The following is a 10825-nucleotide window of genomic DNA, read 5'->3' on the forward strand; positions in this document are numbered from 1 at the left end:
GTTTGAATAAATATAATCTTTAACAAAAAGTATTTCCAATCTGGTGGAGTTTATTTAAACATAAGAAAACCCAGGCCATGCTTGATGTTGGGATGATCATTTTGCAGGTAAAGAAAACAATGAAATCTCCTAGATCAACGAGATCAGCAGTTATTGGGTATGTAATCTTTCAGCAACTACTAACAAATTCATGCTGAAATTGTGCTGGGACTGGACTTATTATTCCCATTCAAATAGTTTATTGAATGGAAACGAATAACACTTGGTGAGAGTGCTGTCCTACCACACTATACCTTGTAAGGGTCTGTAAACAATTTTTCAGTTATTTAAGAAACCAGTACAAGACTGACCCAGGTTTTTTTCTAAAATCATTGCAGATGGTAATGATGGGGCTATGGTGAAGACTCCAAAACCAAACAACACTCAAGACAATGCAAGACACCTGTGTCTCCCAACAGAAATAAATAAAAGCTCATTGAGTGAAGCCTAGCATCAAAAGACAATCATTATAGTTCATCCCACCAGATCAGAGTGTTAGTAAAATTTTCTGTGTGAAGGTTCTGACAAGGGTGCAGAACCGTATAAAAAATAAATAAATAAAGGACCAGTTTGTGGCTGATGGGTGAATGATTTTCTCATTATGCCACACGCGTACTGAATCATCTTGCAAAATATTTACACATACAGGATGTATAAATTATGTATCTAATCTTAAAATACAAAATAAAGTACTCTAATAAAAGGGGCCCATAAAGAAAAAAGTCAGCCGTTCAGTATGCAATATCCAATGTTGCGAAGCTTTGCCAAAAACTAAAGAGACATAGTCAGTAAATATATCGGTTAAACTAGACTGCACAAGAGATAACTACACAGCGTAGACACTGATTCCACTCAGCAGAAAATGAGAACACTTAAAGAGACTCCATAACCCACTAGGTAGGTGGCCATGAAGATAATGGTATCACTTCTGGTTTCAATTAAAATTAATTACTAAAGGCCAAAACATCAGTACGAGAATAATAATGCATCTGAATAGGATGAGACAGAATCAAAATGGATAAAGTAGTACAGACAAGCAAGTATAAACTTCCACTCCTGCGTTTTCAATAACTGTGAAGCTTAAACCAGAGCCCAGAATGCTGGAGAAAATAAAATATCTGGTATCTGGCCCGACAAGTTCGAAAGTCCGCCAGAATGTGTGGACCTAGATGACAGCCACTAGATGGCGCTCCTAATATTTGCGAGTACTGCTCTCACTGCCTTGGCAATAGACGCGGGCCACGCCCTATGCACCAGCCCATCGGTGCCTGCAGCTGTGCTACAAAGCTAGCAGTCCAGGGCCTGGACCTCTGTCGTGTTCTGACTGTGCTCTTATGAATATAAGAGCACAGTCAGAACACGACAGAGGTCCAGGCCCTGGACTGCTTGCACTTATTGTTGTTTTGGTTCCCATCTAGGCTCTCGGTTTGGTGCACTATCCGGACTGGTCATTCTGCCTTGTTGTCCACCCATTGCTGGTGTCTTTCTGTGTGTATCTACAACTCACTGTTGATGCCTTCAGCCAGTTGGCCAGTGTCACCTGGCCATGTCCGATTCCAATTACTGTAATTGGTGACAAGCAAAAAAGTTAACAATATCTTATGGATGTAAAATTCGTGCAACTTGATCAGCAACAGCAACAGCTGCTCCTGCAGCAGCAGCTCCAACAGCAGTTGTCGCAGCAAACAGACTTGTCAAGTCAAGAAATTCAGCTTTTATCTGAATGCTTCCAAGTTCAGGGTGTCAACACATCCAGGCTGTGGTCGCTTCCCAGGCAGAGTACTGCCCACCCGCGTTTCTGACATTTAATTACTCCAAAGAAGATTAGGACATGTATTTGCAGTGGCTAAAATAGCACTTCACCACTTTTTGGATTTCTGATGATGCTCTCCAGTGGTCATTCTTCCTTTCTTGGGCATCCACGGATACATTTTTTTTACTAAAGAAGTTGGTTCCCCCCTCAAATCTGGTTGCACTCACCACTCACATTCAGTATAATGTGTATACGTTGCTGTCGAACTATTGTTCCCAACGTGGTCACGTCGCGCCTTTAGTTCATCAATACCACAACCAACCAGATCAGTTATAATGATTGTGGGTGACAGATTTGCAAGGACTGAGTCGACATTGTGATTTCACTTGCACAAACCGCTCTTGCAAAATCTCATATTTGTAGATCGAGACGTGGTGGTCCAATTGACTCCTGATCCAGAAGTACACACTGCAGCCCTCAAACTGGACAATCCCTTCCCATCTTGTACTGACTGCTTCACGATGCACCAACGTGCAAACTGTCGAGATTGCTGGTCACGTTGCACCCATTGTGGAAAGGTTGGGCATCTCTGAACTGTCTGCCATCGGGAATCAGGACAGTCAAACCCAATTCCACATTTGCGTCAAGGGTCGGTGCATGAACTCCATCAGTTCACAACTACAGCAGCGTATGAGAAGGTTACATGATCAACAACACTCTTTGTTGTCAATGAAATGAAATTAAATGATCGTATGGCATTGTTGGCCGGGAGGCCCCCTGCGGGGAAGCTCAGTCGCCGTATTGCAAGTCCTTTTGAGTTGACGCAACTTCGGCAACTTGCGAGTCAATAGTGATGAAATGATGATGAAGGACACACAACACCCATCTCATCTCGAGGTAGAGAAAATCCCTGACCCCGCCGGGAATCGAACCCAGGACCCCGTGCGCAGGAAGCGAGAACGCTACCACAAGACCACAAGCTGCGGACTTTGTTGTCAATAGTCACTCAGCTGGCAACATTTGCGGCCTGGATGCCTTCTCAATATTTGGGTTCTCCATCACGGACAAAATTCGATCATACTGGACACAGTTCCTTTCCAGGAACTTGGCAACCTTTGTGATTCCTTCACGTCCCTGTTTGAACCTGGCCAATTTTGAGGCACATATTTCTCAATGTCCAGATTCAGTACCCCGTTTCTATCAGGCACGTCAGCTTCTGGTCTGCCTACGGAGTGAACTCTGTTGCCTTCATAATGGTGGGGTAATTGAACCTGTCAAAACTAGTGCTTGGGCCACATCTCTGGTAGTGATTAAGAAACCAAATGGCTCCATCCTGTTCTGGTGAGATTTTGGGTCAACAATTAATGCCCAGGCACACGTGGAGAACTACCCCATACCACATCAAGAGGAATTCCTCACAAAGGTTGTCAGTGGTGAATATTTTTCTGAGATAGACCTTGGCAATGCTTATGTACAGATCCCACTGGATGAGAAATTGCAGTGCATTATGGTCATCAATACATCCTTTTTCTTGTACAAATACAAATGTTTGCCCTTTGAGATCTTGTCTGCTCTGGCTATCTTTCAGAGATACCTGGAACAGTTAACTATGTCCACTCCCGCTTGTACCAATTACCTTAATAGTTAAAGGTGCTATACTCCAAGACCACCTGCATAACCCCTACACCATCTTTACAACATTGCATGAAGCAGGGCTCATGTGCCGCCTACACAAATGTTGGTTTTTTCAGGAGCAAGTGGAACACTTTGAACACTTGCTCAACAAAGATGGGATTCAGTCCACTGAGCTTTGCGGCTGTTGACACTCTCCCACATCTCCAAAACCTGGATAAAGTGAATTATTATTATAAGTTCTTCCCATAAGAAGCACACATTAATGAACCCATTCAACCTGTTGTGGATAAAGGGCATTCAGTTCTGGTGGTCAACTGCCTTGTGAGCTGCTTTCACCCACCTGAAGCACACGCTATGCTCAGTGCCCAGCCTTTTGCCCTTTTCTTCATCACGTCCCTTGTTTTGGCTACAGACACTTTCCTGTTATGGCACTGGTGCAGAGCTGCTACACTGTAATGGTGATGGTACTGAGCAACCCATCGCCTATGCTTCAAGGATACTGACACCTGCTCAATGAAACTACTCGCAGATCAAGCAAGAGGCTTTGGTGATCATCTTTGCCATTAAGAAATTCTGTGTGTGCATTTTTGGGACTAAGTTTACTCTCATTACTGACAGAAAACCTCTGTTTTGATTCTTTGGGCCACACTCTTTGCTTCCACAGTGGACAGCTCAAAGACTTCATCATTGGGCTCTTTTCCTCAGTTCTTACAATTATACCATTAAGTAATCTCTGTAGACACGCACCGTGACCCTGTCTTGTGGTGTCGTGTGCACTATGTGCACACGTAAATGCAGATGTACTCTCTTGCCTACATTCAGGACCAGACCTATCATTTGACCAACAGGAGATCTCCTGTTTTCACAGTGACATAGAATGACAATTCACTTTGGATGGGTTCCCCATTACTTCTACTCAAATCTCTGTAGGCACGCACCGTGACCCTGTCTTGTAGCGTCGTGTGCACTGTGTGCTACAAGAGTGGCCTTATTTTTAAAAATGTGCTGACCACAACTCCAGGCCTTGGCTCACGTTTCTCATTGTTTGTCTGTCGTCTTTGATGTTCTCCAGCTGGATGTGGAGGCAGGTACCCACCATATTGTTATCCCAACTACCTTGTCCTCTAATGTCTTGGAACTCCTCCATCATGGACATTGGGTGAGATCCCTTGCTAGGCAACATGCCTACTGGCCAGGACTGAACAAAGATGTAGGGGTCATAGTGCACACCTGTTTTCTGTATTTATGCAACGTCAGGCTGCTCCACCTCAGTCTTTCACACCCTGGCCCACTCTCCAACATCCCTGGGACTGCATTCATCTGGACTTTGCTTGTCCCTTTCTGGGTTCTATGTGAATCATTGTTATAGACGTTTATTTCAATTACTCATAAGTGGTTAGCATGGCATCCACCGCTACATCCACCACACTCAATGCACTTATTCAGATTCTCACTACTGAAGGGCTTCCTCGCACCCTTGTGTCAGATAATGGACCCTAATTCATGGCTGCGGCCTTTGAACAGTACTGCAACACCAATGGCATCAAACACCACACCGCAGTATCCAACTTCTCAAGAGCCATCTCCCACACCGTAGTTTCCCAGCGCATTGCACTACATCCTTCATTCCTTCTCACCACTGACAGGCTCCTCCACGAGGACACTAATTGCAAGGCAGCACTCCTAATGTTTTACCCACTAGGTGCAGACCATGCCCTAGGCACCGGCCTGTCAATACCTGCATCCATGCTATGAAGCTAGCAATACAGGAGCCCGGACCTCAGTCATGTCCTGACTACGCTCTCATAGTCATCATTGCACTTATCATTGTTTTGGTTCATGATATTGCTATGTCTAGGATCTCTGTTTGTTTCACTCTCCAGGCTTGTCATTCTGCCCTGTCGTCTTTGTTGTCCATCCATTGCTGTTGTTTTTCAGTGTGTATCGGCAACTCACCATCGATGTCCACAGCCAGTCGGCCAGTTTCTCCTGGCCATGTCTGGTTCTGGTTAATATAACCCTGTAACTCAGGAAAGAGGTATCTGATACTAAAAGTTAATCATTTGTTTAATTTTTGACATCTCTAAAAAGAACATAAAGTGCTACAGTTCCTCAATTTCTTCTCTCAGTTTGAAAACTTGCCATTTCTTGAACAGGTGGCTGTGTTACATTGAAACTGCACAGCACACATTACTTGCCATACACAATGCATGTCAAAAGAAGCTGTACCACTAGGTTGTATTTTATCAATCTCTCAACAGTGCACGACATTTTCCATTACTGTATAATAGCTCATGAAATAGAAGTGCATATTCACTAAAAAAGGCTTTACAAATATAGTAAACACATTACCGCACAACCAGAGTATCACCATTGAAATCGAAGAAAGAAAAATCCAACGGTGACATCAAATGAATGGCCTTGATCAACTTAATATACTGCATTCTCTCTGATGGACCGAACAAACTGACCATTCATGCCATCCTTCTTTGTATATTTCCAGTATCTCTTGTTGGTCCTACAATGCAAGTACTTTGAAACCTTTATCAAGATACGAATGGATATTTGTGCAGCATTTTTCAGATTTTCTCATTTAGATAAGTATATTATCTTCAAGAAATTAGAGGTTAAAGTTAATACTGTTGCCAGCTCACTAATGTACAAAATGAACAGCAAAGATCCCAACACAAATCCCTGGGCTATGCCTGAAGTTAATTCAACGCCTGATTCTTCATACAAGATAACATCCTCCCTAAAAAGAAGTCTTCAGTTCAGTCACGAACTTCATTTGATTTTTGAGAGGGCACATGTAGAAGAATTGTAGCTAAAATTTAAAAGAATAACTGACCGTCACTGCAGAGATTTGTACCAACTAGAACAATTTGTGATGGGAGGGCCACTCCATGGTATACAGTATCTGTAAAAATGTAAATGAACTTTTAAAGAAATAGCAGTTGCTGTACAATAGATGTAAAACAAAGTATAAAGCTACTCATCCTAAAGAAAATGTTTATCCATCACAAGGGTAATGCATGAAGTTTTTAATGACTATCAAAGCAGAATCTTATCAAGAGACCTCTCACAAAATGCAAATAAATTCTGATCATATGTAGAGGATGTTGGTGGCACCAAAGGTTTCAGACTCTCGTGGATGACATAATAATCGAAATACAGGGTAGCAAAGCAAAAGAAGGAATATGAACTCAACTTACAAATATTCCTTTACAAAGTAATTCCTAGAATTACTGCCCCAGTTTAATCAGCACATCACTGCTACAATGAGTTATATAGATATTATAGCACACATCATGTTGGAAGGCAGACCTGTTTTCAGCAGTTCTGCGCAACCCCCACCATTAACTGCTAGTCATCAACAGTGTTCTGCCAAAAGGCAAGTTTTCACATGGTAGTTCTCCAGGCTGTCCGGTCTTCTGCCATCCTCTTCAGGGATGCATAATTTCCTCTTCCCTTTATGTCATCCATCATCTTGTATCTCCTTCTTCCTCTCAGTCTTCTCCCACAAACCAATCCTTCCAAAGCATCTGCTAGCAAGCACTCCCTTCTCAATGCATGTCCCAACCAGTTCTTTTTTCTTTCTCCTATAACCTTCAGCAGACATCTTCTCTCACCAACCCTTTCATTACTCACTCTTTCCATCCAGCATATTTTCTCCATTCTCCTCCACATCCACATCTCAAATGCTTCTAAGCTCTTTTTAATCCTATCGTCTCAGCGTCCATGTTTCTGCCCCATATAGTACCACACTCCAGACAAAACATTTGCCAAGCCTATTCCTTAATCCTTTATCTAATTTGCCACATAAGAGTCTCCTCTTTCTGTTGAGTGCCTCCTTCACTATGGCAATTCGAGTTTTCACCTCCTGGTGACATCTCAAGTCTTCAGTTATTGTGCTTCCAAGATATTTAAATGCACTTACTTGGCTAATGGTAGATTGTCCTATTTTAATATTGGACAGTCTTCATCTTGTACTGATGACCATACTCTTTGTTTTTGCTGTGTTTATTTGCATCCCATATTCCACACAAGCTTCATTCAGATCTTTCAGCATGTTATTCACTTTCTGCCACTAATACCATGTCATCAGCAAATCTTATACATTATATTCTCTTTCCACCAATACATATTCCTCTTTTCCCATCTAAACTTTTCACAATAATCTGTTCAAGGTATACGTTAAACAACAGTGGGGAAAGGCAACAATCTTGTCTAACACCTCGTCGAATGCTGCTTCCTTCTGACATTTCATTTCCAATCCCTATCCTTACTTTCTGGTGTAAATATAGATTATGTATCAATCATCCCTCTTTCCAATGTACTCCTTTCCTCTTCAAAATATCCATCAGATTGTTCCACTGAACTCTGTCAAGAGCCTTTTCTAAATCTATAAAAACAGCAAAGATTTCTCTACCTTTTTCCATATATCTTTTCCCTATAGATCTTAACAGACCAGTAGCATCTCTTGTTCCTTTTCCTCTTCTAAATCCGAACTGCTTCTCTACAATCCCTCTATCCAGCTTGCCATATAACCTTCTATTCAACACTCTCAGCAAGACCTTAGCTGCATGAGAAATTAGACTGATGGTCCAGTGATCTTCACATTTTTTAGTGTTTCTCTTTTTCTCTATTGGTACCATAACTGTTGCAAGGAAGTCCTCTGGCCATTCCCCTTTGTCATATATCTCGTTACAGAGGTAGACTATTTCTTTTCTTGCCTTGTTTCCCAGACTCTTCAACAGTTCTTCTGGCAAATCATCAATTCCGCATGCCTTCCTATTCTTCATCTCTTTCAGTGCCTTTTCTACTTCTGCTTCCAAGATGGTAAATCCCTTTCCATCTTCCGGCACATATTGCTCCTCTTTAACCTTAATTTTGCTTTGCATTTCATCCCCCTTATACAGACATTCAATATGTTCTTGCCATCTGTTCAAAACCTCCTGTCGTTCTTCTGCTAGAGTACCATCCGCTCTTTCTATTTCCATGTTATTCCTATTTCTTTTACGTTCAGAAACTACCTCACTAGCCAGTCTATACATCATTTCATACCTTCCCTCTTTCTCCATTTTCTCTATTTCATCGCATTTCTGTTTCATCCATTTTTCTCTTGCTTCTTCAGTTTCTCTTCTTAATTCATTATTCAGTTTCCTGTACCTCTTTTTGCCTTCTTCAGTTTCTACACTTTTCCACTTTCTCTGCTCTTCCATCTTTTTCGACATGTTTTCTGTTATCCATTTTTTCCTGGTGCTTAGGGATACTCTAATTCCTAGTACTTCTTTGCCAGAGTCCATGAGTCCTTCCCTCATTTTTATCCATTTATCGTTAACACTTTCATCAACACCACCTCTTTGCCATTTTTCCATAAATCTGTTCTCCAAACCTGATGCCTTTCTTACCTCTTTGAGTCTTTCTATGTTTATTCTTTCCTTTGCTTTACCTCTCCAGACTTTTTTCAACTTCACTTGTATTTCTCCCATTACTAGGTTGTGGTCTGCATTTATATCCACTCCTGGATAAGCTTTAGCATTCTTCAAACAGTTCCTAAACCTTTTTTGTATCAGGATGTAGTCCAACTGATATCTTTCCCTATTCAAATTTTATATCCATGTGTAACATCTCCTTTTGTGGTGTGCAAATAATGGTTACCCACTGCTAATGAATTTTCTTTACAGAAACTAATTAGTTGTTCACCTCTCTCATTTCTTATTCCTAATCCAAATTTTCCTACTGTATCTTCATCTCTTCCTTCACCCACCACTGCTTTCCAATCCCCCATGATGATAACGCAGACATTTCTATTTTCTTTCTCGGTGAGTTCTTGTATTTTCTCATAATATTCTTCCACTTCCTCATCTCTATGCTGGCTGGTTGCCATATATACCTGTATTAATACAAAATCTTTTGAACTACCCTTCAGTCATATCATCATCAGTCTTCCATCAGTATATTTTACCTTCATTACCTTATTTTTCAACTTTTGCCCTATCAATATTCCTACTCCGTTTTCACCACTCTTGATTTCCCCTGAGTAAAAGAGCTTATAATCGCCACTTTCTATCTCCTCATTCTCTCCCCATCTTATTTCACATAAACCGAGGGCATCTAATCTGTTCCTTTTCATCTCCTGTTTTGCATTCTCTAGCTTTCCTGCTTGCAGTAGTGTCCTCACATTCCATGTTCCAAACCTTAACTGCTAGTAGCCAATAAGATTCATTCTCTTTCCGAGCGGCTAGCCGCAAGTTACAAACTGGACTGCGAGAATCTCTCTCCTGCATACTGCACTGTTGCCGTATTGTGTGACAATGCAGTGTCATTCACAGAGTGACAGAATTATTCATTCAGATGTCGATGTTACTTTCTTGTAGCAGTATAGCTGTAAATGTGTATCCATAAACGTTTGAGTGTGATTTCCAAATAAAAATGTCATGTGACAGCAATAAATTTGAAGTTTCTCACAAGCAACTTTAATTAAATCGCGAGCCTATGGAGTATCATCTTAGTCGTGTGACTGGCTTCGTGATTTCCTGTCAGAAAGATCACTGTATGTAGTAATCAATGGAAAATCATCGACTAAAGCGAAAGTGATAGAAGTGACATCTGGCGTTTGCAAGGAAGTGTTATAGGCGCTCCTCTGTTCCTGATCTAGTAAAAGATTTAGGAGACATCTGAGCAGCCTTCTTAGACTGTTTGCAGATGATGCTGTGATTTACCATCTTAAGTCGTCAGAAATTAAAACAAATTAGAAAAGACTTAGACAAGATACCTGTATGGTGAGAAAAGTGGCAATTGAATCTGAATAATGAAAAGTCTACTGGGAGATGAAGAAGCTTGCACAGGATAGAGTAGCGAGCAGAGCTGCATCAAGCCAGTCTCAGGACTGAAGACCACAACAACAACAACAACAATGAAAAGTCTGAAATCATCGACATGGTTACTAAAGGGAATTCACAAAATTCAGTTTACAGGATAAAACACACAATTCTAAAGACTGTAAATTCAACTAAACACTTAAGGGTTACAATTACAAATAACTTAAAATGCAACTATCACATGGATAATGTTGTGCGGAAAGCAAACAAAAGACTGCAATTTTTGGTATAACACTTAGAAAATGCAACAGGTCCTCTAAAGAGACTACTTACACCATGCTTTTTTGCCTTCTACTGGAGTATTGCTGTCAGGTGTGGGATCCACAACAGATAGAATTGATCAAAAAAGTTCAAAGGGCAGTTTGTTTCGTATTTTCATGAAATAGAGGAGAGACTGCCATGGATATGATATGTGAATTGGGGTGGCAATCATTAAAACAATGGCATTTTTCATTGTGGCAGGATTATCTCATGAAATTACAGTCACCAACCTTCTCCTCAGAGTGTGAAAATA

The sequence above is a fragment of the Schistocerca nitens genome, chromosome 1 (genome assembly GCF_023898315.1).
Source record: "Schistocerca nitens isolate TAMUIC-IGC-003100 chromosome 1, iqSchNite1.1, whole genome shotgun sequence".
NCBI lineage: Eukaryota > Metazoa > Arthropoda > Insecta > Orthoptera > Acrididae > Schistocerca > Schistocerca nitens.